At 38.5% G+C, this 26,635-nt stretch overlaps 1 protein-coding gene and 1 long non-coding RNA gene across 9 annotated transcripts in view; one reads left to right on the top strand and one right to left on the bottom strand.

Annotated features, from left to right (window-relative positions):
* Positions 1-26,635, bottom strand: part of DNM3 (dynamin 3) — a 180,888-nt gene that overhangs the window by 89,491 nt on the left and 64,762 nt on the right. The window lies entirely within an intron of this gene.
* LOC135313909 (uncharacterized) lies at positions 765-25,854 on the top strand. Of its 3 annotated transcripts, none has more exons than XR_010373405.1 (3): positions 765-821; positions 4,913-5,015; positions 24,133-25,854. It is a non-coding gene; the product is annotated as an uncharacterized LOC135313909 (long non-coding RNA). The 3 variants fall into 3 exon arrangements; XR_010373407.1 differs by lacking the exon at positions 765-821 and adding an exon at positions 1,935-2,100; XR_010373406.1 differs by lacking the exons at positions 765-821; positions 4,913-5,015 and adding an exon at positions 23,756-23,832.

Raw genomic sequence — 26,635 nt, 5'->3', positions numbered from 1 at the left:
CGTATAATAAAAATTTAGTAATGCTTTAAAACTACTTCTCGCCTCGACGGTTTGATGGTGGTGTGGTACTGTTATACAATATGTGCTGCTGCCAAGGCAACTCGATCTCACCTCGACAGCTGCTGCAACTTCAGTGAATCAACATGACTAGCTGTGGCAATTCTGAAATTTTTTTGTTTGTTTGTTTAAAGAGTCTTTCCAACTGTAAAGCATTTCAGATGAACCTCTGGGGCTCTTTATCCAAGGACTATCGCTATTTCTCAAAAATATCTTTCACTGTATTCTAGTGGAAACATTGTGACACAAGGTTCAAAAACATATTCTGTTAAATCAGATTTGTGTCTGGCAATTTTATACCTGGTATAAAAACAGTATCGTGCCTCTGTGTTCATTCAGTTTAAGTGCAAGAATTTTACCTCTCTGGCAACAATACAAGCCTGCCAGGACAGTTTAGCACGTCCTTTTCCATTGGGGGGAGGGCAGTCGGGGAAGTGTAACTCCTTGAAGCACAGAAAGCCGAAGTTCTAACCCATCCCTTCAACAGAAGCCAAACTGTAATACTGCTTCAACTCCATTTTAAGCAGAGCTAAAATAAAGGTTGAAATCCAAAACAAGATTTTGTGAGAAGAAATCAGCACAGAGTGCTTCTGTGATAAAGGCTTTTGTGGAGGGAGGTGGCTAGAGTCTCATGGTCCAAACCCCAAAGTTTTTTGTTTGGTTTTTTTTTTTGTTTTTTTTTTTTTAATGTCCTTGGCTTCAGGGACACTGCTGTGTGAGCAAGGACTAGAAAAAGAATCAGAACATTACAAGTCTTCCCCACAGTAAGTATCAATTGCAGCTTTTAAGAAGATTCAGTGCTATTTCTTTTTTTTCGCAACCTATTAGGTATAGAACCAAAGTAAACATAAGACATTAGAGCAAGCCTGTTAGGGTGTTTTGTGAAACTCAGCCAAGGTTCCTGCTATTTTAATTTGGGGAGAAAAATAAGTGTTACAAAATGTCTAGGAAATGTTTGTGCTGAGAAAACACAAACATTTAAAGGTGGGCAATGCAATTTAAAAAAGATGAAGAACATAAGAAGTGTATCAAAATAATTAGGGGAATGACATATTTATATATTTTTTTAAAAATCAACAAAGCAGTAAAGCAAAAGTTGTCCTTTTTCCAGTCTAGACTTTTCTCCTTCCCTTCCCATTGTAATCGTAGATCTGTCAGAAAGTATACAGTGGTGGCCAAAAGGAAAGACGCTGGCCCTAACTGCATTCACTGCGACAGTTCTCGTTCACTGAAAGCAGCAATTTAACAAAATCTAAGAGCATGTTTATTACCTTGATTTCTATTCCAATCTGCAAATACAACATGAGGAAGGGCCATTTCTTTTTTTTTTTCAGTTTAGTAAAGTGTCTCTTTATAAAACCTTCCAAGTGTCCCTCTGCCTCTTAACCAGCCTTCACTACAAAAAAATCCTAATATACGACTTACAAGTGCCCGCTGCTACTCAAAAATTTCAATGCACTACACACTCTTACAATCCTTGTGATTCTCCTCTTCTATCCTGCAGCTCAAACGTGTGTAGCAAAAGCTCCAGCTGTAACACTGAAACTGGCAATGAATCTGCTAAATTCAATGACACTAAAAGAGTTGAAAAAAAAACAAAAACCAAAACCAAACCAAAAAAACCAAGGAGCAAAGAATGTACCTAATTACGACTAATCCTGCCTATTAGATTTCATTCAGACACCACAACTTCTTTCAAATAACCCCAGTTTATTTTTGAAAAAATTCCTTTCTTCAGACAGGATATGGGGGAGGAGTCAATCGGTGATGTTTTACACATGCACATCTGGATACAGTCCAATTATTCCCCTTATACATTCCTCCAGTTGTTTTCATTTTGCTCCATGCTCTGGCATTCATAAATTTGTGAGATTAATTGTGTGTGAGCGTCTGCAGTCTTGGATCTGGGTACGGGTTTAGCTGCAATGCAGCTAGAAGTCAACATTAAAGAGAGCTCCAGTTCAGAAAACACAATTTACATTTATAATCTTTGGTACAGTAAGGATTGAAACAACTGTCATCCTTACCACGTGCATCAAATTGGTAAGATTAATTCAGTATCAACTACATTTTATTACTTCTGTTAGTTTGAGCCTTATGCAAAATTATTCAGTGTGAATTGCAAAGGAAGGATTTATTTTTTTTTTTTAGGGTTTTTTTGGTTTTGGGGTTTGGGTTGTTTTGGGTTTTTGTTTCTTCAGTTTTTAGTTTTCCTTGGTATTGATTTCATTTACCTTTGCAAATGATACGCCATCACAAAGAACAGAAGCATTGTAAACCTCAAAGGACTCCAGGTAATCTAGCAGATTATGCCACTCTGGGCACTAACAGGGTCCACAGAGTTACAAATCCAGCAATGTGGGAAATCCCGGTATCAGAGGTATTCCCATGTGAAGCTCAGCAAGTTACAGCAGCAAGGAATCTGTCTATTTACAATCCTCAGCAAATGTGGACAGGAAGGTTGTGAGTGGGTTTCTGCAGTGCTCTGGCTATTCTAGTCTGCTAGAACAGCCCCCTTTGGGGCCAAAGGCAAGTGAGTTTAAACCAACCACCAGAATAGGGGAAGCAAGAGGGCTGAACACCGCTTCTCCTCTCCTGGGGCCAAGCCTTCCATTTACTGATGTTTTGTATTTTATGTGCAATTTACTAATCAAAACCACCTGTTTCCTCAAGCTCTCTGCAATTTATTGTTTTGCAAAATCAGTTTCACATTACACTTCTGATCAGTGCAGTTCCATGTGAGAGCTACAGAACTAAGGTGATGTATTAAAAAGAAAGGGGTCGAAGGCCAAGAATCCACTCACTTCACTGCAAGCTTTCTGACCCAAATACAGTGCTGAATGCACCAATCCCACTTGCACTCCAGCAGCACAGGCAGTTCTACGTTGTGATGTAGCTGTCAAGGCAGGGTGACAAGGGAGCTGAACTATGCCCAGTTTATGAAGCTTTTCCAAAAAGAGTTAGCTGCTAGCAGGAATAGTTGGACTGCTATAGGTTGTTTTGGGTTGGCTTGTTTTGTGCAAGATGGCTGTTATATTTTTGAACAATTATCTGTCAGGTTTGATGGGCTATTTACAGAAGACAAATTGAACTGAAACCTTACAGTACTTCAAGATTTTTTGGAAAAGAGTAGGTGGTTGTAAGACAGTCAATCTGGGCACACCATTTCAAATTTAGCAGATGATAGTAATCTAAAATATTTTAACTCCCTCATATTTCCCACTGTGAATCCATCTTGTGGATTAATCTTTGAAGACCTCTCAAATCCATGCAGCTTGTAGTAGGCTCTTGATAATACATAACAGAAAAAAAACCCCAAACTTCCTCAAACCAGGAGATTCCTCCCCCAACCCCACCCCATGAAATTCTGCTTCACTTTTCCTCACCCAGAGGGAAAACAGATTGAGTGTGGCATTCCTTATGCCCACAATACCTGAAACTGGCAATTAATCATCACTGTACAGAAAGAATTTTCTCGCCTGGCCAGCCGCCACTGCTAATCCCTACAACTCCTCTGGCAATGATTTCTATTGCAATGCTGAAGGTAGAAGGTCCAAAAGGCAGGGAGAGCAGCTACAGTTGCAGCAGGTTAATTACTGTGGCAAGCATACCTGATGTCCCCAGCACTGCACTGCTCCAATCTGTAGTAGCTCACACTGTGTTACTTGAGAATTGGACCAGCTGTAAAGCTCAGCCCCTCACCCTGAACTTCCATCCTTAAAGTTGCATCTAACCTAAAACAGTTGCATTAAGTATTTTAGCTTTTTCCTTTTTCAAGTTAGGAAATCGTACCTAAAACCAACAAAGATTGCCACTTAAATTCTTTCAACATCAAGTACCCGAGAGTCAGGGAATGCCACATATATGGTTGCACATACAACCTTAATTCCACCCCTGTATGTATGCATTGTGATTAAGTATCTGATTACGTGATTGCGCGCTATTTTTCTCCAGGGCTCCTGCCTCACTCAGTGTGCAGAGAACACATACAAGAGCAGAGAATTACATTTGCACAAACAACCATAAATCCACTATTTCCTAGCTTCTGAGTACTTGACTTTGCAAACAATGTTCCTTTCATGTAGATATTTTGGTTGTAATATTTGTACAGCATACACCTAAAGAACATTGCAACAACTTACATTACAATACCATCTAACAGTACATAAAATGAGGTTTCAGAAATTGATTATGTATGAAACGTTTTTAAAAACTCTCATTTCATGGTTGCACTATCATGCTTATAAAAGTCATATTTTCCACACAATAGTGGCAGTGTAAAAATTAAAACAAGCTGCACACTGATTGACCAAGTTGTCTGAATTATTTTCTTTCTGCCTAACAATGAACTGTGTTCTCTGAGCTCCAAGTAAACAATTAAGAAGGGTGGGGGTGGGGGTTGGGGAGCAACCTATAGTAAATAGCATTTTAATTGCACTCATATAAAAAATATAAGGAAAATAGTAATACCTAAAATAAGCCCCATTTTCCCTTTGAAGCTACTGGATAACATGGTGCTGGTTCAGTAAAGCAGAAGTTCTGAGCTGCAGGAGAAGGCACAAATCTTACCCAACACAACTTGGAAGAAAACCAGAAAGTACCTCTTACAAATTTCCAGAAACATGTCTTCAAAAGCAGTAGCTTTTCGTTCAACGCAACTCTACAATCAGAAAAGACACGGTGCACAATGCAGTTGCTGGCTCAGCAGGTGGCACTGGATTAATACAGATATGATACTTCTACTCCATAGTCCCGAAGCTGATTTCTTAGGCAGCTAAAAGCACTGGTTAGTAAACTGTGGTTCTACTTTGAAATCCAACTATAAAAATAGGACTGGAGGGTCCCAAATTACCAGGTCTCATTGATTCTACTTTGAGAGCTCATGGAGGAAGACCCTGACAACTCAGCCAGGAATGTCTGCCACATCTCCAGAAGTCATGTACATCCTGCAGTTCCAGGTACTCACCCAAATTTGACTCGTTCAACTCCTTTAACCATTAGGGCATTTGTACTGGATAGAAGCAAACAGAACTTTGCAAACTACTGCTTCTGTTTTACTCTCTCTTAGCTGTGTGAGTAGGGCAGCGAGCACAAGAAAGCAGTAAAACTAAAATCCAAACCCCAAATAATTAAGTCAGCACTGAAAAGTATACGAGTAGATGTGTGATATTTCCCTGAATATCTATCTCCTTTTCTAGTTGCATTGGGAAGATGCTGGGACAGAGTTCTGAAGGAGATATCTTCAGCAAATTTATGTTTTTCACTAGACAGACTAAACATTTCAGGTAAATTGGGGTTGTCATTTCTATTGGAAACAGGTAAGCAGGTCTCAAATATTGCAATTCATTCAGGAATTTTCATTACATGGCTTACAGTGGGTCTTAGTGGAGGTGGAAACCAGAATGCAGCATAATCAGATAAAAAGTGACTATTACAAAAGCAGTACAGAAGCAAGTACAGGTTTCTGTTAACATACATAACTATGTTTTAGTGATGGCCTTAATGCATAACCTCTACGCTGAAAAGTACAAACAGGGTCATTCATTTACAGAAATCATAAGAAATGATTATAGAACAGGAAAGCAAGATTTTCCCCCACACGCACAATAGAGCAACATCCCTGATTCAAAATAAATACTGTTCAGAACAATATCAGCAAACCAGTTTGGATAGTAAGTAAAGAACATAGCTTCTTCAGGCTAACCTTTAATTGCCTTGTAAGAGCCTTCAGGCAATGTCCTTCACATGCTCAAACTAGCTCAAGGTAAACATCTTCAGGTACGGTAGACACGAAGTGCTAATTTTGATGATCTGTGTTTCCACACAACATAAGGCAGAACCACCAGTCATTACTAAACAGCCACCTAGCTAAGGATTAACTAAATACCAACTTCTTCATTTCTTAATCAGCTAACAAGGTCTTCAGACATACCAGCTCAAACCTTTGGATGCTCTTTCACGGTCTAACACCTGCATTTGTGCAACAAATCCTTGGAGAACTTAGCCACTGTCACCAAATTTATTTTTTTATCATTAACCTTACAACAATCACATTAAGATTTCTGGAAGGCTGACAATATTAATTAGGCTCCTTATGGTCTGCTAAGCCTAAGGTCTTTGTATGTGTGTACTGGATTAGGAGAGACAATGTAAAACTCCAGGAGCGTGATATCTTCTAACAACATATACTAAGCCTTGTAGTGCTACCTGTTTCACGTGAATCTCCACTGTGGAGGGTGCTCCCCCTCCAGCTCTTCCTTCCCAAGCTTGCTGTCCCCACTTCTCCAACCTCCTTCCATCTGATAGTATTTGCTAAGCATCTTTTCTGCTGCTTTTCCTTCGCTGTACTGACACAGGCTCCCCCTTCACTGTCTTCACAGGCTCACAGAAATAAGAACCTGGAGACTATTCACAAGATGAGACTAATTCAGTAACATTTACTCTCATACAACACATTGAAAAACTTTAGTTGCCTCCTCTTGGGATCTGGTAAAATTCTTGGGAGAATTTTCTAAGTGCATTTACAAGCACTCTAAAAAAATTTAGGTTTATTAATAGCTCATCTTATCAATTCAAATTTTGCTGGGAAAAAAAATTCTAATTCCCTTTCTAGGAACAGAAAAAAAAAAACCCTTGATAAGAACCAGTTCACACTTAAGAGATTTATCTGTACAGGTAGGAGCACTAAAAGTATGTTTAGGTATCCAGGTGTTTGAGGGTTTACCAGGGACATCCCTGGATAAAAACTGGGATGACTACAGTTTGGCATTACTCCTCACTTCTTTTGACCTCAAATGAGTTATATCACTATCTTTGCAAATCAAGTCGCAAATTATCTTGGGGAAGATAGGCCAAATGAGGTAAACAAGTGTAACAGTTATGATTTACCTACACAAAGGACTTAAGATTAATCTCACCAAAGATCATGAAAGATGTGGGGTTTTCTTCATACAGACTCAGTCAGATAAGCATGTTCAGGTATACAATAAAAGAGAACGAAATCCATAGATAGTAGTGGAGCTACATTAAAAGAATGACTCACCAACACCTTCATAAACATAAGGAGCAGAGCATGGTGTAAAATATCAGATTCTGCACAGAAGACTATAAATTGGGCACGCATTTAATAGCTCTCCCTGATGTTACCTTCCGATACCATAAAGTAAGGCCTCATTTCTGGCTTCCTGGCTCTAGAGAATGTTTTTCTTTAATTATGTGCACATACCCTATGTTAAAGGAATTTACCATTAGTTTGTCAGCCTTTAGCAGACATCTTTATTAATTATTTTAAAATACTGAAATTATGATAGGTAGTGAAGATAAATGTAACTTCTATGCAAAAAGAAATTCTGTGGGAGATCAGACTGCAGCTGCAGTTAGGTGAATAAAACAGGCACGATTTCCATAGGTTCCTATCCTAGAGAATGTTCTTTCCAAACCCAACCACATGTGGTATATAGCAAGGTCTCAGATTATAAGAGATTGGCCACAAACTAAGTTTTTCTTCTGTATGATCAGTGCAAAGCAACAAATAAAGAGAAAAATAAAAAGAAAAATAAAACCCAGATCTCTAGCAGAATACTCAAGTCCATCACAAGTAGACACAACACCATGTAGATTGAAGCCCTGAGAGAAATGTTCTTTGCTTATAACAGTCGGTCCCTATTGAAAACCATCTTTTGGTAACCTAATCTTATTTGAGGAAAAAATCCACACCTTTTTGGTATATTAGTAGTTATTTGCCCTCGAAATACATAGGTATAGGGAAACATGAATATTTCTGGTTGTGTTTTTTATTTCTGTGCACAGTGAATGAACTGACTATTAACCCCATTAAACATATTGGTGAGATACCCATGGAAGGAGTAGAAAGAAGGTTTGAAAATAATAAGGAGGTTTGAGGAGGTCGTCCTTGAGAACTGGAATATTGTCACAGGCAAGGAAATTTTGGTGAAATGCTGGTGAAGGGTAACTAAAGCAAGAAGAACGATATGCCACTAAAGTTTCTGATGTGACTGAAATACACTGGACATGCATGATGCAGAAATGGTTAAGTGAGACTACACTGGTTCTGGGGAGTAAAGGGACTGGGTGCAGAAAGAATTGCAGTATTACATCTTCTGGATTGCAATTATTAGGAGACTGTGGCTTGCAGATATGATGGTGGAAATGAGAAAGTCACTTGGGTCAGGAATTGATGGTCCCTGAAGTAAGGGATTGATAAATGGTGATGGTAATAAGATGGAGACAGTTAGAAGGCAAAGAACTACTGAGACCCACAGGAAGCAACTACTCACCTCTCAGGCAAGGCAACACCTCTCTGGTTCAGAGCAATGGAATACAGAGTTAGCTTGGCAGAATCAGCTCAAGAGACTGTCTGAGAGATGCCACAGGCAACATGTTTTCAAAAAGACAGATTCAGAAATATGACCTTCGGGCCACATAACAAAGGAGAATCCACTGAAGTTCGAAACTGAATCCAACTCACTGAAGTCCAAAGTAGTCTTTGACAAATTTTACAGGTGTAAGGATCCAGGAGCACTAACTGACAATTTATATTCCAAAGTCAGGCTGTATCTAAACATGGTACTTCTGTAAGCCTCTTCTCCTAAAACTGGAGCAATATATTATATGAAGAGGGGTTTTTTTTCCCCTCTAGCTTTTCAAATGCAGGACTTCTGAGAGTTATACTAAAGGGGACACTGCAGAAGATTTTGTGGGAGAGAATTAAATTGTAGAGCAAATAAAACATAAAACAGTGTGATCACAATCCTTCTTCCATTGCATACTTAGCTAGCATATCTTGCATAACTTCAAACATTCCCTGCTACCTGTTTTTGTTACTATCGTACTGCAGTTCCAGACAAGTACTTTGCATCACATTATAATACAGCCTTGCTCAGAAGGCTTTATAGAAAAGAGAAAGAACCCAAAGCAGAAAGAATTTGCTCGGCTTCATACAAGTAGGTGACAAAGGTAAAAATCTTGACTCAATTTCCACTCCAAACATACTGCTTATTCCCAACATGTTATCATCAATAAATGCATTAAATTCCTCTAAATATTTCCAACACTGGTGAATTATGAAGTTTCCTTCTCATCAATCTTTCCTGAGCTACTGCTTTTTCAGCATCTCCTCCTGTGGAAGGAATCATTATCATTGTGTCTTTAAATCCCCAAGTCCCCTATAGCGAAAGTTAACAACTTGTGGGGAAAACAAAACGAAAACAAACAACAAACCAACCCAAAACCAAACCAAAACAAAAACCAAAAATGACCATCAAAAACCCACAGTAGAACCTAATGATTTCTCCATTATAGGAAGCACTGTACATATACATACTTGTGTAGTCTCAGCCTCATGAGGGAGGTTTACACAGACCTCCATAGGGCTACTATCTGCCATTAGAGCTGATCTCTTCATTGATTTTCCAGCTTGCTTTAAGAACAAATTGATTTTCAGGGACGATGTTGCTGCTGGGAGGACAGTGGCATTGTAGTTACTGAGCGGGCTGTGTAATCTGTCACATCTGACAGTCTGTTATGGTCATCCCTTTTCAAGTAATTAAATACTGCCTTTATACATTACTGTCTCTCCTCTACCACAGATCAACTCAAACACTTGTTTCAACTCCTATGTTATATTCTACTAGAATTGCAAGAGATGTGCAGTTTTTAAAAAAGGAAAGCTAATGGTGTAATAAACAGACAATAAACTGTAGTCATGAAAAGAAATAGTCACATTACATGGAGACTTATACAAGCTTGCCATCTAGCACAGGAAATTTTCTATCAGCCCTTCTATGAATGAACAAAACACTAACAGCCCTGGAATTGAACACACAGTATCTTTAAACATAACTGAGACTTCCAAAATAGCAGCATATTGACTTTACATAATTAAATGCCTGGTGGATCTTCAAAGCGAAGAAGGGAAGGACACCACCAAGAATGTTTGTTTTTTTTAAAAATGTCCATTGATTGTTTTTCCTAGTCAAGGCAACAGTCTGTCAATACATCAGAGTATGCCAAATATGAAGTTTCAACACAGGGGCTTGAATTATGAACGAAAGCTAAAAGAACACCACAAATATTTCTCAACAGGTGGAAAGTATATAAATAAAATTTCAGATAATTCAAATATATTCAAACAGCTAAATTTTCCACAGAAAAACATGTTTCTCTAGCTAACTGGAAAGCTTCAGACCAACGACAGCATTGTGATTTATACAACCTGAAAAACAAAATATTTCCCATCCCTCCAAAATTAAGGAACCCAAAAGAAAACTTCTAAAACTAAAAGAGTTTTGTGAAACAAAACACAAGCCAAATGTTAATATTATTGGTAGTAAGTGTTTTCATTATAGCAGGATCCGAATGCCACAACTTAAATTTACATCTTTTAAGCTGAGATTTGGATGCATACTAGAGACAATATTTTGAAGTGCCTACAGTTTAAAAACACAAGCAGAGAGTATTGAGATAACCCTTATAAAATATGTTTGCCTATTGTAACATCATTTTGCTAGCTTTCTTTGTTTAATTTTGGATTTTTGAGGAGTGAAATCTGTTTACAAATTATTCTGTAGTAATCAAAGAAAGATCTTATATGCTTTATCAATAAGACACAGCGATACAATATCTCCTGTCCACTCAGCACTTTACTGCTGCATCAATAAAAATATCCTTCCCCCCCCGCATGGTTTTCTATAAAGCTTTGGCTACACCAACCCCAAATTACACTGTAGCTACTCTCACAGGGCAGGAATCTCAATGCATTTTAAGAACATGAGCGAGTACAGGAACTAGGTATATCTCATTAACACCTTTTCAAAAATAATGAAGTAAAACAATTCTCTCCTGTATTTAATGTTAAAAAAGCAGGAATTTAGAATCACATTCCATTGAATCATATTTCAATTTCTTTTCCTGCTTGGAATTCAAATACTCTGAAAGAACATTTGAGTTGTGTGACACTGACAAAACAGCAGAAACATTCAATAACTTCTCTGATTTGCTTTTCGGTTATGCCCTTATGTGCCTTCAGGTCTTTGCTCTTAATTAAATCAAGCCAGATTTCAACCAACTGCATGATAGCAGCGTCATCAGCATGCAATCCACTAAGGCTTTCTGAAAGTCCCTCTAATTACTTTTGTGAGTTTAGTGCCTCTTTGTGCAGTTCTTCACTGTATAAAGCGTGTACTATCATGTGATCCATGCATTTCTAGTGCTCAGAAGCTATTTTAACATTCATGTAACAGTTTCATTAGAATACTGAAAGTCTCTCCAAAGAGATCTAGCAGCTGAAACTGGTCCTTCAATCTTCCCTAATCTGTGCAGCTGACAGGAGGTGCAGAAACAGGTTTCTGAATGCCTGAAATGTTCCTTTACGATAGTATTTTTATTGAGGCAGATTTAGACAACATTATCCTTGGAAATCTAAGAAAACTGGATTTAGGGATCCATCTCCTTTGCTTAATTTTCACTACTACCCTGACCAAATGAAAGAGATTCCTTACCACGCTGTTTACATTGCTGGATAGCACGGCTTGAAATCGCTGGACAAATGTACATGTTTACCATGCACACACACGTACTGCTGAGCACCTGGTAATTACCACTGAAGATCTCCATTTTGTACAGTTTCCAAGAAGTCCAAGAGGCAGAAGATCTTCACAACTTCCCTTTAAAGCCGGTTCAGTCCTTCATTCACAGACTGAATTTAAAGTATAACATATCCCATACATTAAAAAGCTCAGCTTTTTTTTTTTTTTAAAAAAAGCACTGTATTCTATTTTATTTGTCCTGTGGCGCTTCTCTTCCCAGGCTCTGTGCAAAAAAAACAAGGGACTACCTTGGCGCTAAAGAGTCTCAGTGAACTTTTAAAAATTGTACTTCTGTTCAAAACTAGGAAAAAAAACCCAAACAAACCTTGAGACTCTGAGTAAATCTACTGGACTATTTTCAGAGATGGTGAAATTTTCCACAACTCCACATCAGACCAAGGATTTTTTGAACACTATTATAAATTACTAAATACTTTAGCTCTGCCTGTGGAGTTCAAAGTTTTACACTGTGGTGCCACTACTAGAATGGTACAGCTCTATTAACTCAGCAAACTTGCAGTTCTGTTGATATCATATCAATTCAATCCATGAAAACTCGAAACAACAGATGTTCCAGCATATTATATACAAATTGTCCTCTTTCTATAGAATCCTATGTGAAACTATACTACTAATCAAATACCATTTTTTCTTCAGTTTAAAAAAAATACACTGCCTTTTATTTTAAGCTCCATACTATTCATCTAGCAGTTTGTTTCCCTCTCTTCTACTAGCAGAAAATATAATACAGGAAAAGATTTAAATTAAAAACAGATCTGTGTAGTGAATTGCATATGGTTTCCATTTTCCTTCATGCAATGTTTCATAGACAGTCAGAGAAGAAATCCCTCCCACAAATACGGATCTGAAGCCCACTCTCAGAATCTTGTCAGCACAGGAGTTAAGAGACAGCTCTCTGTGTATGAAAATGCTGCAATACGTCTGTGCTCTATCTCGTTAGGGTAAATCATTCCTAAAAAGTACCATTGGACCTGGCTAATAGATCAGTACGTGTAAAATATGCCCACTCAAATGATGCTGGCTGTGTCTGTGTGAACCTGCCATAGAGTTTTCTGTTTTCAGGCATACTAAGTTTGGTCCATGCCACACAGCTTGTTGCGTTTTATGCCTGTTCACAACGTACAGAGTTTTCCAGTGCTAACAACTTTATACCTAGTCAACATACTCTGTGCTATACTCAACCCAGCCAATAAATACTACTTCTGCCAAAAAGCCTCCATAACTATTATATTCCATCAGCTTCCCTAGCTGATTTAAACAATTACTTCCAAGGTCTTTCTGACTTTGTTTACATAAAACACATCTTTGCCTCCTATTCCTTACAGCCTATAGTATTTTCTTTTTTTTTCATGCATTCTCAGCAGTTCCTGGTGACATACAAACACCAAAACAAGCATGCCACGTTTCTATCAGACACCAAGCGAGGTTTATAAAGAAGCAAGCTCCTTCTTTCCCTAGACACTCTCAGGGGATTTATGTGTCAATGGAAGAGGATGATGAGCTGCTGTTTGTCAGATGAATTTGTTGTTTCCATGAGTTAACAATTGTTTGGATTTCCTCCCCTTTAGAGATCAGCTTTAAGCTGGGCATGAGTGGGATGCAAAAACATAATGGAAGAAAACTTGGAGCACCTTCCCTTTTTCCTTTTCAAGGTAAAAGTCTAAGTAGGAGGGGATGTGCATGGAGAAAATGTTTTCAAGAAGTATTACTTGGTTAGCACATCAGAATGACACAACACTGACCCCCATAAAGACATGAAACTTATGTTTTGCATAGTTGCAAGGTGGAAGCAAAGACCAAGTTTATCAAAACTTGGGAAAATCATATATGGCAATATCTTGTCTTTGAGACAAGATGTGCAAGCATGGGATGAACACATCATCTTGCCTGACAGACATAGCCTGTGCTTTAAAAAGTGCTCAGCACCTGAGTATTTATACGTCTGCTCAGGAAAATCGAGAGCACAATGGTTACCCGTTATGCAGGTCTTTTTCTAATGGACACCTGTGGACTGAGAAGTCTTTGACATCTTAAAAAAAGAAACAGAAGTTTTGCTAATTCTGTCTCCTAATATTTCCATGTAAAAAAATTGAAAAATGTTACCTCGTGAAAGAAGTCGGTAAAAAGCTAGAAAAATATTAAATGTACAAATATATGATAGGAGTAATTAGAGGGGTTTTTTGTATGTATTAACATGGCAAACTGTGTACAGCACCATGTGCTTTAAAATCTAGTAACAGACCTTACATCCCCACAGAAGTCTATAGCACAGTTCAACCTGGCAGTTCAGATCTTAGCACTGAGTGCTGACCCAGAGTCCAGGCCAGGTCAGGTTGCTGAAAAAGCAGCAAGTATTCAAGGCTTGGGACAACACCTCCTAATCCCAGAGTCTTCACATTAAATTCACTTCCAAACAAAGCTAAACCTGCATGAACAAAACTTTCCATCAGTTATTCCCTTCCACTCTCCCATACTTTTTTTCCCAATCATCTTAAGCCTTTAACTTCCCAAACTCTGAATTTGCTTTCAGCGAATTCTCAGATACCTGACAACTCTTTTCAACGGAAGTCTACTGTCAAATAATTTTTGTCCAGTCATATCCACCTTCCAGAAAAAAAAAACCAACCAACAACAAAACACAGCCACAAAAAAACCCCAAACAAACAAAAAACCAAACCAAACCAAACATATAAGTCTACCTATGGAGGGAAGCTGCGGGATAACCCAGGACCTCTCCCTAGTGTTTCTCAGCCAGTTATGGTCTACGAGGCGCACAGTCTGAACGCCTTCTTCCTCTGTGCACAAGTACACAACACAGTTGTTTGATACTCTGGCTTTGCTAAGGTCACTGAAAATTGGTTTTTGGAACAGAATGCAAAAAGCTACACTTGCACAACATGCTTTGGTTGCAGCCTGGATGATGAGTGCTGTCAGACTCAATGGTGTTTTCTGATTTCCTCTTTGTAACCATCTGACACATGGATAAAACACATAATAGGTCACAAAAAGCTGAAATTATTGAACCCATGGGATATACAAGTTTTACAGAAGACTAACAGATCCAGTAACAATTAAAAGTCTTGTTGAACTATTCCAGAACAGAGCATAGAGGAAAAAAAACTACTGGAAAATAATGTTGTACTAGAAGTGTGGGGTTTTTATATACTGACACCAGTTATGTCAGCTTTTTCAGCAGTAAAATGCTCAGCTCAATCAGGTTTGTGAAACCTGCTGCAGTGATTTTCAGAAGTGTGCTTAGATATCCGTAATGTCTCAGGCATCTATACTAATTTTCCTGGATGTCTCTTGAATTAACCCACTTAACTGGTTTTTCAGGTCTCATTCTACGTGCATTCCATTTGTGAATAATATTGTAAGCAACATTAATGCCCATAAAATGGTGCTGCTGCTTCTGCATTTTCTACATTCCCTGCAACGCAATGTTTTGGTTCAGTATTCAGCCAAAAATGCTATTGCTAGGCTTCAGGAAAAGACACATTGAATAAATACACCTTGTATCTGGAATAGAAGATGATTCCCTAATGGACCTTCTATCAAAAGCAGAGCTGCCTACTTCCTCCCTAAACTTTAGGCAATCTTCAGAATATACTAAGATTCACATATCAGATGCAAGTCTGCAAAGCAACAAAGGAAACCACTGCAGATATGTGAGATGTAAGCTATGATATGGGCAAGTTGATCTTAATGTCTTATATTAGCACCCGTGTGTGTGTGTGTGTGTGGATTTTGTTATTGTTTTGTTCTTTTTTTTTTTTTTTTTTTCTAAATCAAGATCATACCATTAAGATGTTAATTACGATACATTAAAAGACTTAGATTTAGCTGTCTTCGGATGAAGTACTCAACTGGACAGCAGGGGGAGTAATTCTATAGCGCCAAGGAAAGGCGGTTCCATTAGCAAAAGGGAGGCCTGGAATGAAGCTGTGAATACTGCCATGAAAAAAAAACAGATCAACAGGCACTGGAGGTTACTGTCAGTGAAAGATGACAGTACATAGATCAGCATAGCAAGAATGGGAAAGGAGAGAGGAGGGTCATGAAAGATCCTGCAGAAAAAAGGTATTGAAAAAGGGATTTCAAAACAGGAACACTATTCCTTTTTGGGTTCTGTACTGCAAAGGTTAGGTTATTGCTATGTTTCAGACAATAATGGGGAGGGGGAAGAACTTTTTGACCTCTGAAGAATGTGAGTCAAGAGGCATCAATTGAGGTGCTTGTCATGAGTACACCACACAACGGACAGTTTTAAAACATCCTCTGCGATTAAGAAGGTCCACAAAGAAAGGGACCTAAACCAACTATCTGTTAAAAAGCTCTTCATAGTCTTTCTCACATGGTTCCATCTCTCAAACTATCTCAGTAACTTGTTTAGTTTCTCTGGAACTTACATAAACATTTGAAAAAGCTTAGTAATTCAAGAAAAGGAAATTCTACCATGAACATAACAGGCCTCAACAGAGGGTGTTTTACTAAACTACTGGTTGGTAGCTGCAGTGAATTTAGACAGTCGGGTGTTGTCAAACACAGAAATATCCACCTGACCAACACAACGGCTCACAGGTCTCTAGAACACATCTCATCTCAACTGCTAAGAGGACATTAGTGAAGCCACCATAAACACACATTTTCTTGTATTGCATGTAAAGCAACAGCTAAGATAAAGCACTAAAAATTTATTTGTAAAGTAATCAAGTGAAGTAAACAACAGACAAAACCTGTTAGCACCTCGGCTTTATCAGGATTTTAAACTGAAAAATCATACCTCGGTTAACTGACTAGCAACAACCAACACACACTGCCACAAAAGCAGGAAACAACCTCTTTTTTGGCTATGGAACCTCAATTGACAAGTAAAAATTTCTTGTTCTTTTTGATTGGAAAATACAGGGGAGTAATAATGAGCCATTTTGAAACCTCTCTTCCTGAAAGACACTTATAAAAAGTGCAACTATAAATATCAGGGATAGTCCAGGGAAAAATGATGATATTCTGTTGATTTATTAACTCTTCTATTTCACACATTTTCAAGAAACAACCTCCCTAAAAAATTAAACATGGAAGTTATGCCTGGGAGCATCAGCATTCACCAGTTCATGTGAAAGTTTTGCAGAAGTCAGATGTCACAGGACACCTCAAAATCTTTGAGCAACCAGAATACTTTTAAGTTGGCCCTTAATTCTAATTTAAATGTTTATGCCTACTCACTCAAGTCAGAGAGTAACAGTAGGTGATCAAATCTTCAGAACCTACAGAAAAACCAGACAAAATATTATTCACATGACTGCTCTTTGGATATCACTTATTAATCTTTGGAAATGTGATTTAGAACTCAGTCATAAAAGAGAATGAATGGTTCTGTTACACGGGCACACTCAATACGTTTCATGGAGCTGGAGCAACACTGAAGCTCCTTGACAGTCATCTCTTCTTAGAGCATACATCTCTACACAGCACAAATGACCAATTTCTATATTCAGCCTCAGGAAAGCAACTCTCAATTTCACATTCAAGAGCCTAGCTCATTATTGTTAAGTCGTTATCAAAAGCAAGTCAACCTAAGAAAAAATTATATTATGAACAGAAGTTTTGGCAAGACAAAGACGACACTTCATGTAGCAGTTAATATAAAGAGAGGATAATAGTTCTGCCAAAGACAATAAATACTAGAAGAAATGGCTTTCAGTTTTAAAGGCCCTGAGCAATATTGCTGGTGTTCATTTTAAGATCTGCTTCTACAACACAATTCCCTTGAGATTATTCTTAAATGTGAAAAGGATGGATGTTTTTGTTTTGGGATCATTCACAATGTTGGCATTGCAAACCACAGACTTGAACTGAGGTGAGAGTTAACATCACTTTGCCACTAATTTCTTTCAACTGCATCCTTCTCTTTCTTGCTCTGCCTTCCCCCACTAAAAAATCTCCAGGCATTACTATTGAAAATATACTCAAGTAATAAATCATGTATTTGCTCTCACGTGACTGGTATTCATTAGAGTCAAAGATCTCCAAGATCTTCCCCCAGAGTGTATTATGTTACTGAAACATAGAAATAGCTGCAACGCAAAATTTTGCCGGGGGGGCGGGGGGGGAGAAAAAGAAAAAAACCACCACACACCAAAAAAAACCCAACACAACCAACAACGAACAAACCACAAAAGTAACAACAAACTGTCTCTCAGTTGGGCAGAAGAAAAAATGTTCACAAAAATACATTTGAAGGGTAAATCAAACCCCAAATTCTAATTAGACAAAACCAGCAGTTTAAACCCAACAAGACACAGGATTTTTAACTAGAAACTTCTATAAAGTATGCACTTTTTTTGGTCACCCGGGCAGTTCTATTTTCAGACTGTTCTTCTAGAAAAGATTGAAAAAAGAAATAAAAACCACTGCAAGTTTATCCATTATACATCTTTGCTTTGGTTAAGCAATAAACAACATGCCCCTACACTCACTCAAATACTTTGTCCTTTTTATCGTCCAGTTATTTTGCTTTACTGAATACTACAATCACTTTGTAGCAGAAGTGACATCTTCTGTGAGAGAAGCAATGACCTCCCAGTGATGTGGTAACCTGACTGAATCATTTGAGTCTGAGTGGGAAAAAGAACACTTGATTCAGCTGCGCATCTGGGTTTTATTAAGGGTCCAAAAGCTTAACACTAATGTGCTTCAGGGCTAAAACAAAGTCTGAGGAGATCACAGCAGTCAAGAAAGAAGACAGTGTTAATCCAGGGCATATAGTGCTCTTCACCACCACTCTGAAAAGTAACTTAGCTCAGCTAATTTTGCATCTCCACTAATTGCGTGTTGTGTATGAGTAAGCAATGACTAAGGAAATGTCAAAGCTATTCCATATCCGGTTCTTTTCCTGAAGAAAAACATGACAGGCAGAGAGAATACCTCCCATTAGGCCACAACAATTCAACAAGGCAGCTATTTCTTTTAGCAGCAATGAAATAACCTACATGCAATCTAAACATTGCCAGTCATTATAGTCACTTGTTACCACTGTGCCGAGCATGCATAGTTCCCCCAAAACAATGTACTATCCAAAAATCAGTTCAGATATTCAAATACATTGCATGAATACATACACAAAGTTTAAGCTGGAAAATACAGTGAGCAAAGTCACCTGCACATGAAAATTCCTGCTCCATGGTACTCTGGTTGTTTTCCAACTTTTCCAATTATGTATTGCTAAGCTTTTATTGCCTTTCTAGCCAGTGGTCAAAACACTGAACAATACAGAATGGTATACAGAATGGTACAGGCTGCTAATGAGGTACGAAAAAGTGGCATTGGTACTGAACCTCCTGTTCAGTCCTCACATACTCGAGGGCGGATATCAACATTGGGTAACTGTAGGTATCCACCTCAGAGATGAGTTTTCCCCTGCTCACTGAAGATATAGGAAGCATGGGCTCCTAAACTTAATTGTTATGAATTTCCACTGTTAGTTGCCCAAAATAGTACTGACCCCTTCCAGCTCCGCTTTCTCCCCATTCATGTCTCTCCTGCAAACTCTTAAAAAGTGTGAGGCAAAGCACATATGCAGAACTGAAAAGTGGAATCGGGAAGAGAAAGGCTGCTGAGTAGGTGGAAGAGTAAATATTCTAAAGCATCCAAGTTTATGTCTGGTGAGGAGGGAAAGCAGGCCAGAGGGAGCAAGTAAAAAATAGGTAGGCGATGGGAAGAGGACTAGGAACAGAGAACACTGTGTTTAGAGGCTATAGTTTTCACCTGTCCATTATGTTTTACTCACAGCAACTACACAACAGAGTGCCATGAGGCTGGAACATCATCCAGTACATACAGAGCTGGAGTAAAACAGTTTACAAAAGAGCAAATCACTATGTGCAATACCAAGGCCAGACGGCTTCGAAAACCGAGCAGCACTTAACAGACGTGGCTCTTAGCAGTCATATAGCCTTCATACAGAGGTCCCTACTAAAGGGGGTCTTCAGTCAATGTTGATAAACTGCCGTCAGCCTCAATTTTTTCAGACAACAAGTCTTGTTACGATCAATAGATAAGGATCATGGTACAAGCTCAAGGTGAAAATGAGCAACACGCTTTGTAATGTGTTCTCATAATAATGAGCACAGCTACTTAGAATTCCAGATCATTCCTACATGCATTGGCCAGAAGTATTAAAATTGCTAAGGGGCAAACTTTTTTTTTCAAATTAAAATGAAAAAAAAAAAAAAAAAAAAAATCAGTGGGTCAGCTTGCAGAAGAACACCAAGAAAAAAACAGGAATGCACGACTGCATGAGACCTTGCCCAGCCAGTGATATTAACAGAAAGATGACAAACTCTGTAGAGGCATATATCTGATATTCTTGCCTCACATGTTGATGCTTGTCTACCGTTACCTCTTCTCTCCCCACATTTTTCTTACCTTCTTGCATGCATACCCCAAGCATCCTGGATAAAAGTGAACATAATTTCACAGTGTAACTCGAGGCATTTTCTGGCAATTATGACTACTCCTTTGCATTTGTTCACCACCATTGGCATTTAATTCCCCACTCATTTTGTCCACTCAGCTACAAAATCAAACCCTAGAGGTAGCTTTGTGTGGTTTTTCGCTATGATGAGAATGACAGCCTATCCGTATTCTTCCCTGTGTCCTGTGCCTACCTGCTTCTAATCCTCTTAAATCATGATTTAGCTTGAGTGCTGAAAAGGGTTAACCTTTACTGCTGGATGTGCAAAAAAACCTAGAACAAATCATAGCAGACAACTTTCTGTTGCAAAATTTCAATAACTGTGTTCAATTGTCTGCTATTATTTCAACTCATTTATCAGCTGCAGACGTCCTGCTTACTGTTCTGTAGTTCCCCAGATCGTATCTAGAGCTTTTGAAAAATGGAGATACAAAATTTACAATTCTCCAGACGCTTTCTACAATAACTTTTTTTAATGTAAAAACACACATTAACAGCAATTCAGCCACTTCACTAGTGTAAATGCAACCTAGAATGTTTTATAAACAACTAGAAGCATACAGGTCCCGTGCTAGCTACATACACACTTCATAACTGTTTCAAAGATGCCCATCCCGTTCAGTATGAAGAGTGGCCTGGCACTACACTGCGGTCTGTCAGGAAAAGAAAACAATCAAGCAGAAATATAGCTATTTTCTTTTTCATGGTAGCCCTCCAAATAAGTGTTAATGAAGATGTTGGACTTTCCAAAATCCTTAGTCTCCTCCAAGTTAAAAATCAAAGAATTTTTTAGGCTTGTGGAAAATAATCATTGGGCTGAGTTCATAGGTGTGACAGAAATGTAAGTGTGATGATAAACTCATGAAAAATTAAAGTTTATCACCACCTTTAGAAGACACTTTGGATAAGCTCTGGGTAGCAATTTATTATTGATATTGATCCTCTAAGTTAAGATTACTGCAACCTGCAGTCAAAAAAGCAGCCTGCCATTTAAGAAACTACAGATAAATGAGAGCCTCGGAAGCAGATCAGAAGCAGTTTTAAATCCCACAGTATAGCTGGGGAGCTATTTTGTGGAAGATTTAAAATACTTCAAGTATAGTGTGAACTTTTTGGGAGTATTCCTCTCCAAACAGAGTTCAAATGGAAAAGGAGGGATTGGGTCTAAATATCCAACACAGATGCATGTAACTAGCTGAGCAGCCCTTAGGAAGGAAAGAAAATGTGCATATTAAGTCTGAATAGCTTTGCACTATATTAGAGGTTCACCCTGACAAGGCTTTAGCATCTTTCTGGGCACCCAGAAAAACCCAAAACCCTGTTCTCGTACTCCATTCTTCTGGAGCTCTGCTTTTGCCAGGAAACAAAACTTAGCAGGAACAAATTTCCAGGCCGCAATGTGGTGAGCTGTTCTGGTTCTATTTAACCATCTCAGGAAAAATTCACAGACTAACACTGCTACACTCAGCAGCAAGATTCAAAACTTCACTTCCCTCAGCCCTTAAGGCTGCTTGGCTCATTAACGTGTTGCCTCCTGTTTTATTCAGCCTACCTCCCCTTCGGCTGGTATGGAAGGAAGATCCCTGGAACAATCTTTTCTTGACAATGTAATTTCTTGCTCTTGGTGGCTCATGCAGCAATTAATCTCTGATGGTTCCTCACTGGGGAAAATCTGACCTGCAATACTGAGGGTCCCACTCATAAAAATCTCTCACTACTCAGTATTTCCAAAATCATATTCTTCTTCCACAAGGTAAGTGCCAAGTAGGAATATAATAAAAAAGCCAGCTCCTACACATGCAGTGATATGCAGACTAGGGGCCCTCCTGTTTCATCCATGATGTGCTACTTTCTCTGTTATAACAGCTGTATCTCTGAAAGCTTTCGCCCACCAACTCACTTTCTGTTAGACACTGATGTGGTGCTGTCACTTCTAAGAAAGCCAAGTCTGCACATTAAACCTCTTTCTACAGCTTCTTCAAACCTCTACCTTCACTAACTAACAGAAAAAGAACTACAGCAGTGCTGGACATGCACTAGCCCACTGTGAATCCAAACGGTAGAATCAGATGCGCAATCTCAAACAGACACACAGTGCTTGGCCTGCCACCACCACAAAGCAGCCTGAAGGTCACTTTTCCTTTTCATTGGCCTGAGATTCTGATTCCAGCTTCTCTGGTGTTCAAATTTATTGTATTCGTTTTCCCTGAAGTTAGAGTTCTGCAACCTGCCCTGTGCATGCCTCTAGGAGCTATGGTTCCATAGGAATCTGCCATCACCTAGGAAGAACCAAACCACACAGAAGTTATTTAGGACACCAGAGCTCACAGCACATTTAAATTTACATACATTGCTGTCCAGGAAGTTGGTGGAGATCTACCTTTCAGAATACACTCTAAATACTGGCATTTGCCTCAGACTTCTAGGCAGAAAAAGAGCTACTGGCAACAATTCCATACAGTGCATATACAGACCTACACACAATCACCTCCAGGTTTGACTTCAGAAGAACTAACTTGATATATTAGCTGGGTTTTTTAGACCATGGGCTAAGGCAGATTAAACAAACAAAAAAAAAATCAAAAACCCACCAAACACCCAAGTACAACACTTAGATTCAACAGCATGACTAACAAAGAGAGGTTTACAGGAGAACAAGGATGATTGCCTGTGGGAAGAATATCTTAAAATCTACGGTAAAGTCATACTTGGCAAAATTCAATAGATCTGGTAAACATCAAAGATAAAATTTAGCTGGATATTCCACCAAGCACCATTAAAAGAAAAATGGGACCAGCAGGGTTACCAGTGAAAAACAATGCCAGGCCTAATAGCACTGATCTACCAGAAGCAATTTATTATGACACCAGAAATAGCTATTTTCACAGTGGATGCTTGAAATGAAAACTTTAAAGCTTCTTTAAGTCTTGAGCTATAGCAAAGTATTCAACCAGCCAGCCAAAATAGCTGAAGGGAAATAGGAAGGCCACATGTGGAACTAATTACTCATGTAGAGGCTATGACAAAGAACATTTCTCCAGACTTTTCATGGGGGCTTCACTTTCAGGAAGTAACTCTAATTACTGTTCAAGTCTCGGCAGCCTGCATGCCGCTGACAGTTCCAAGAAAAAATGAACCTATTTGCCCTTTTCTTGGTCTGAAATGCCAAAATAGAAAAGCACAACTAGAGTCATTAAAAAGAAACAAAATAAGCACTGGCTTATTGCATTAGCTTCCCGAGCAGAATTCTTTTTATAAATTCAGTTTTTCAGCCTTCACAAAACAGCAAATTTTGCATCTATATTAACTCGCACTCCGTTGGCTGCAGTGAAACTGTACATCTTGACTTTTTACAGCTTTTCCATACTGGGGCCCACTTCCTGCCCAGTTGAAGAAAAAAATCTGGCCTGAAGATGAAATGACTGCTTAACATTACACTAAAACATCTGGTACCATTTTATACACAGACCCATGTCTGAGAGCAGGCAATTCTAGCGGTCTCACCAGCGGCACAGTGCATACCCAAACCTCCCCAGGGTGACATCATCCCATATATGGACTCTCAGGCCCAGCCCTCCCCCTTTTCCTGGTCCTAAATTCATTGCCAGATCCCCAGTCTGCTGCAAATGTGCCACGTCAAGACTGGAAATCACAGCACTTCAGTGTGTTTCAGTGAGTGCTGCAGAGTGTGAGGGAGAGCCGAGCACAACCCGTGATGCAGGAAGGCAGTTTTTCCCTGAGACTAAAAGAGGATTTAAAATAAATAAATAGACACGTCCGGAGATCCTGCTCCGTCGCCCCAGTGTTCAGACTACCTGTTCAGGACAATGCTGTTGTACAGTAGTCTGCACATTGGTTAGACTGGGCAAGGGAAAGCAGCGGCATGGACTATTGGGGACGCAAGTTGCTATTGCCAAGGAGAAGACACTTATTGCTCCTTTCAGATCTCATATACAGTATTTTTCTTCACAGGTTTTGCACACTAGGGAATAAGAAACGCTAAGGGACACTGTGAAAAAGGAGGACTTCAGAATAAAGCGGGGAAGACATTCTGGTAAGGCCTACTTTGGAAGAACACCTGGCCTATGACCTGGCGAACCTAGGTGACTCCCCTCCCCCCTTCCTCCAGTCATCACTGCAAGAAAGATGGAGCTCTGATGGTTTACTAAAACCTATGCAAGAAATGAGAGAGGTATATTGCCTAGAGGTATACTACCTAGAGAAGTGTACAAGAGTAGAGTTAAAGTTGGTCATTTCTTTTTTCTTTTTTTTGTTTTTAATTTAAAATAAAGCTTTTTTTCCCCCACAAACTAAAAAGGTAAATTTAATATTTATTTACTTGTAGCAATCAGTATAATATTTAAGGAGTATATAATTTTTTTTAATGCAGAAAAGACTTGCTAGAAGTATGTATTCTGAATAGCTCCTGTTGTGAACTATTATCTGAAGATCAATTTTAAAGAAATTATTTTCTCTTAAAGTAATAAAATAATAGAAAAGAATGCATGAATATTATTTTAAATTATTGTAAAATATAATATATCACCTTTGGTAGAACTGTACTTAGATTTTATATGCAGCTGAAACTTCTTTGAAAGTGACCTATATATGCTCATGAAAACTGGGAGGGAAACCATAGGATATCTATGACTACTCCATGCCCGGCTTCTGCCATGTAGAATACAAAATATTTGATTGTCAGGAAAAATTACCTCTGAGAGTTGAGGATGTGATGGAAAAAAAACCAATAAATAAATAAAGCAGAACAAACAGCTTTCCATCCCGATACTTGGCTGGCCATTGCCTGTAAGTGTTCAGCATCGATTGATTGATGCCGCTCTCAAGTATACTTTGAATCGTTGATATTTCTTCTAACATTCAAAATAAGTTACTTTGTCCTGAATCCCACTGATAAAAATGGAATTTGTAAACGAATGCAGAAGTTTGCTTTGGTGAATTTCCAGCTGTCCTGGTAGGGGAAAAACAACCCTCAGGCTGAATGAAATCCCCACGGACAAAATAATACAAAAAGTCTGGGCTGCAATTTGATACCAGCTGAACTCCAGAGTCAGCTCCCCTAAAGTTAACACTAGTAACAAACTACTGCAACTGGAAAAAAAATCCCATCTATATGGTGTTCATTATTGCCAGGAAGGCTTTGAATAGCTATACTATAAAAACAATTAGCATAAATATGCAGCCATTAGTATTATAACCAGCCACTTTTGCAGAATGCATATTATGTTTTAGTCAGCCATGATACTATATGATTTAAATATTTTTATTATTATTATTACCTTTTTCATTGCTCCTTCAATAATCAGTTGAAGTCCTACTGGGGACAGATGGTCGCATAGCATTAGCGTGACTGTGCCTATACCTGCTCTCTTAAAGCCCACAAAGCAAGAAGGATCAGTGTCATTTCCCTTAGCCTCCCATCAAAGCTTACATATTTTGACTAAAATAATTCTTTTTTAATGTATATATACACTTGTAGGTTATCCACTGTCTCTTCCTTTATTTCACGGAAGATTATCTTTAGGACTAAATTAGTGGGGTTTAATCCATTCTTGTATGAGTAGACAGAATATTTAGTCTTGTTCTACTTTAAAGTGGAGTTGCAACACACAGTTAAATGTAGTTATTAATAGAAAATCTGAAAAGACAGGAAGAAATTAAAGGAATGGATCCAGATTCAAAGTCGCATTAACGTTTCTCAGTCTCTCTTTAAGTATGGTTACTGTTTTAGGCATAGCAAGTCTGAAAAGTTTTATGACTTAGATTTTGTTTAAGCAGTAGGAAAATGTTTTCAAATCTTGTTAAGAAACTTTTGCTAAGTTATTTTTCAAGGGAAACACGATCATTTGCAAATATTTTTTCTGTCTAGTGCTTATTTGCATAGCTACTTTATTTTTTTTTAATTCTGATCCAGAAATTAAGAAAGGAAGTGGTGTTATTCAGTCAATAATGGACTCTCATTGAAAATACTGTTGAACATAGCCTGTGCTAGGTTTTGCTAAATAAGCAAGGACAATGAAAACATATGGAACTAGTGTTTCTCTTATCTCTAGTCCACTGTTTGCGTTAATCTTTATTTTAAATGACCTTTCTGGATTTAGGAAGTGATTCCCCTCCCATACACCCATGACTCTTCAAAGTTACATTTTTAGACTGTAAGACTGAGATCTAGGAGGCCCCCTTGGCATGGGGCTTGGAAAGGGGGGGGGGGGGGGGGGGAAGGGGGGGATGCAGTGTGCAAAGTAACAGATAGGGAAAGAAAGCCTGTATTGTTAGGAATGAATAAGGAAGTATATCTACTTCGGCTCAGTAATCAAAACATTTTCAAGTGAATTAAGTGATTCTGTGATTCTTAAAACAGTACTGTATTAGTTGAAACAAGTTCTAGTCGATCATAATCATACAGAAAAGATTTCCGTAGTTATAAAACAAGAGTTTGTAAACATGCACGGCAAAC

Source organism: Phalacrocorax carbo, chromosome 6 (assembly GCF_963921805.1).
Source record: "Phalacrocorax carbo chromosome 6, bPhaCar2.1, whole genome shotgun sequence".
NCBI classification, from domain to species: domain Eukaryota; kingdom Metazoa; phylum Chordata; class Aves; order Suliformes; family Phalacrocoracidae; genus Phalacrocorax; species Phalacrocorax carbo.
The sequence above is the reverse complement of the archived record's forward strand: the minus strand, read 5'-3'. Positions and strand labels throughout refer to the sequence as shown.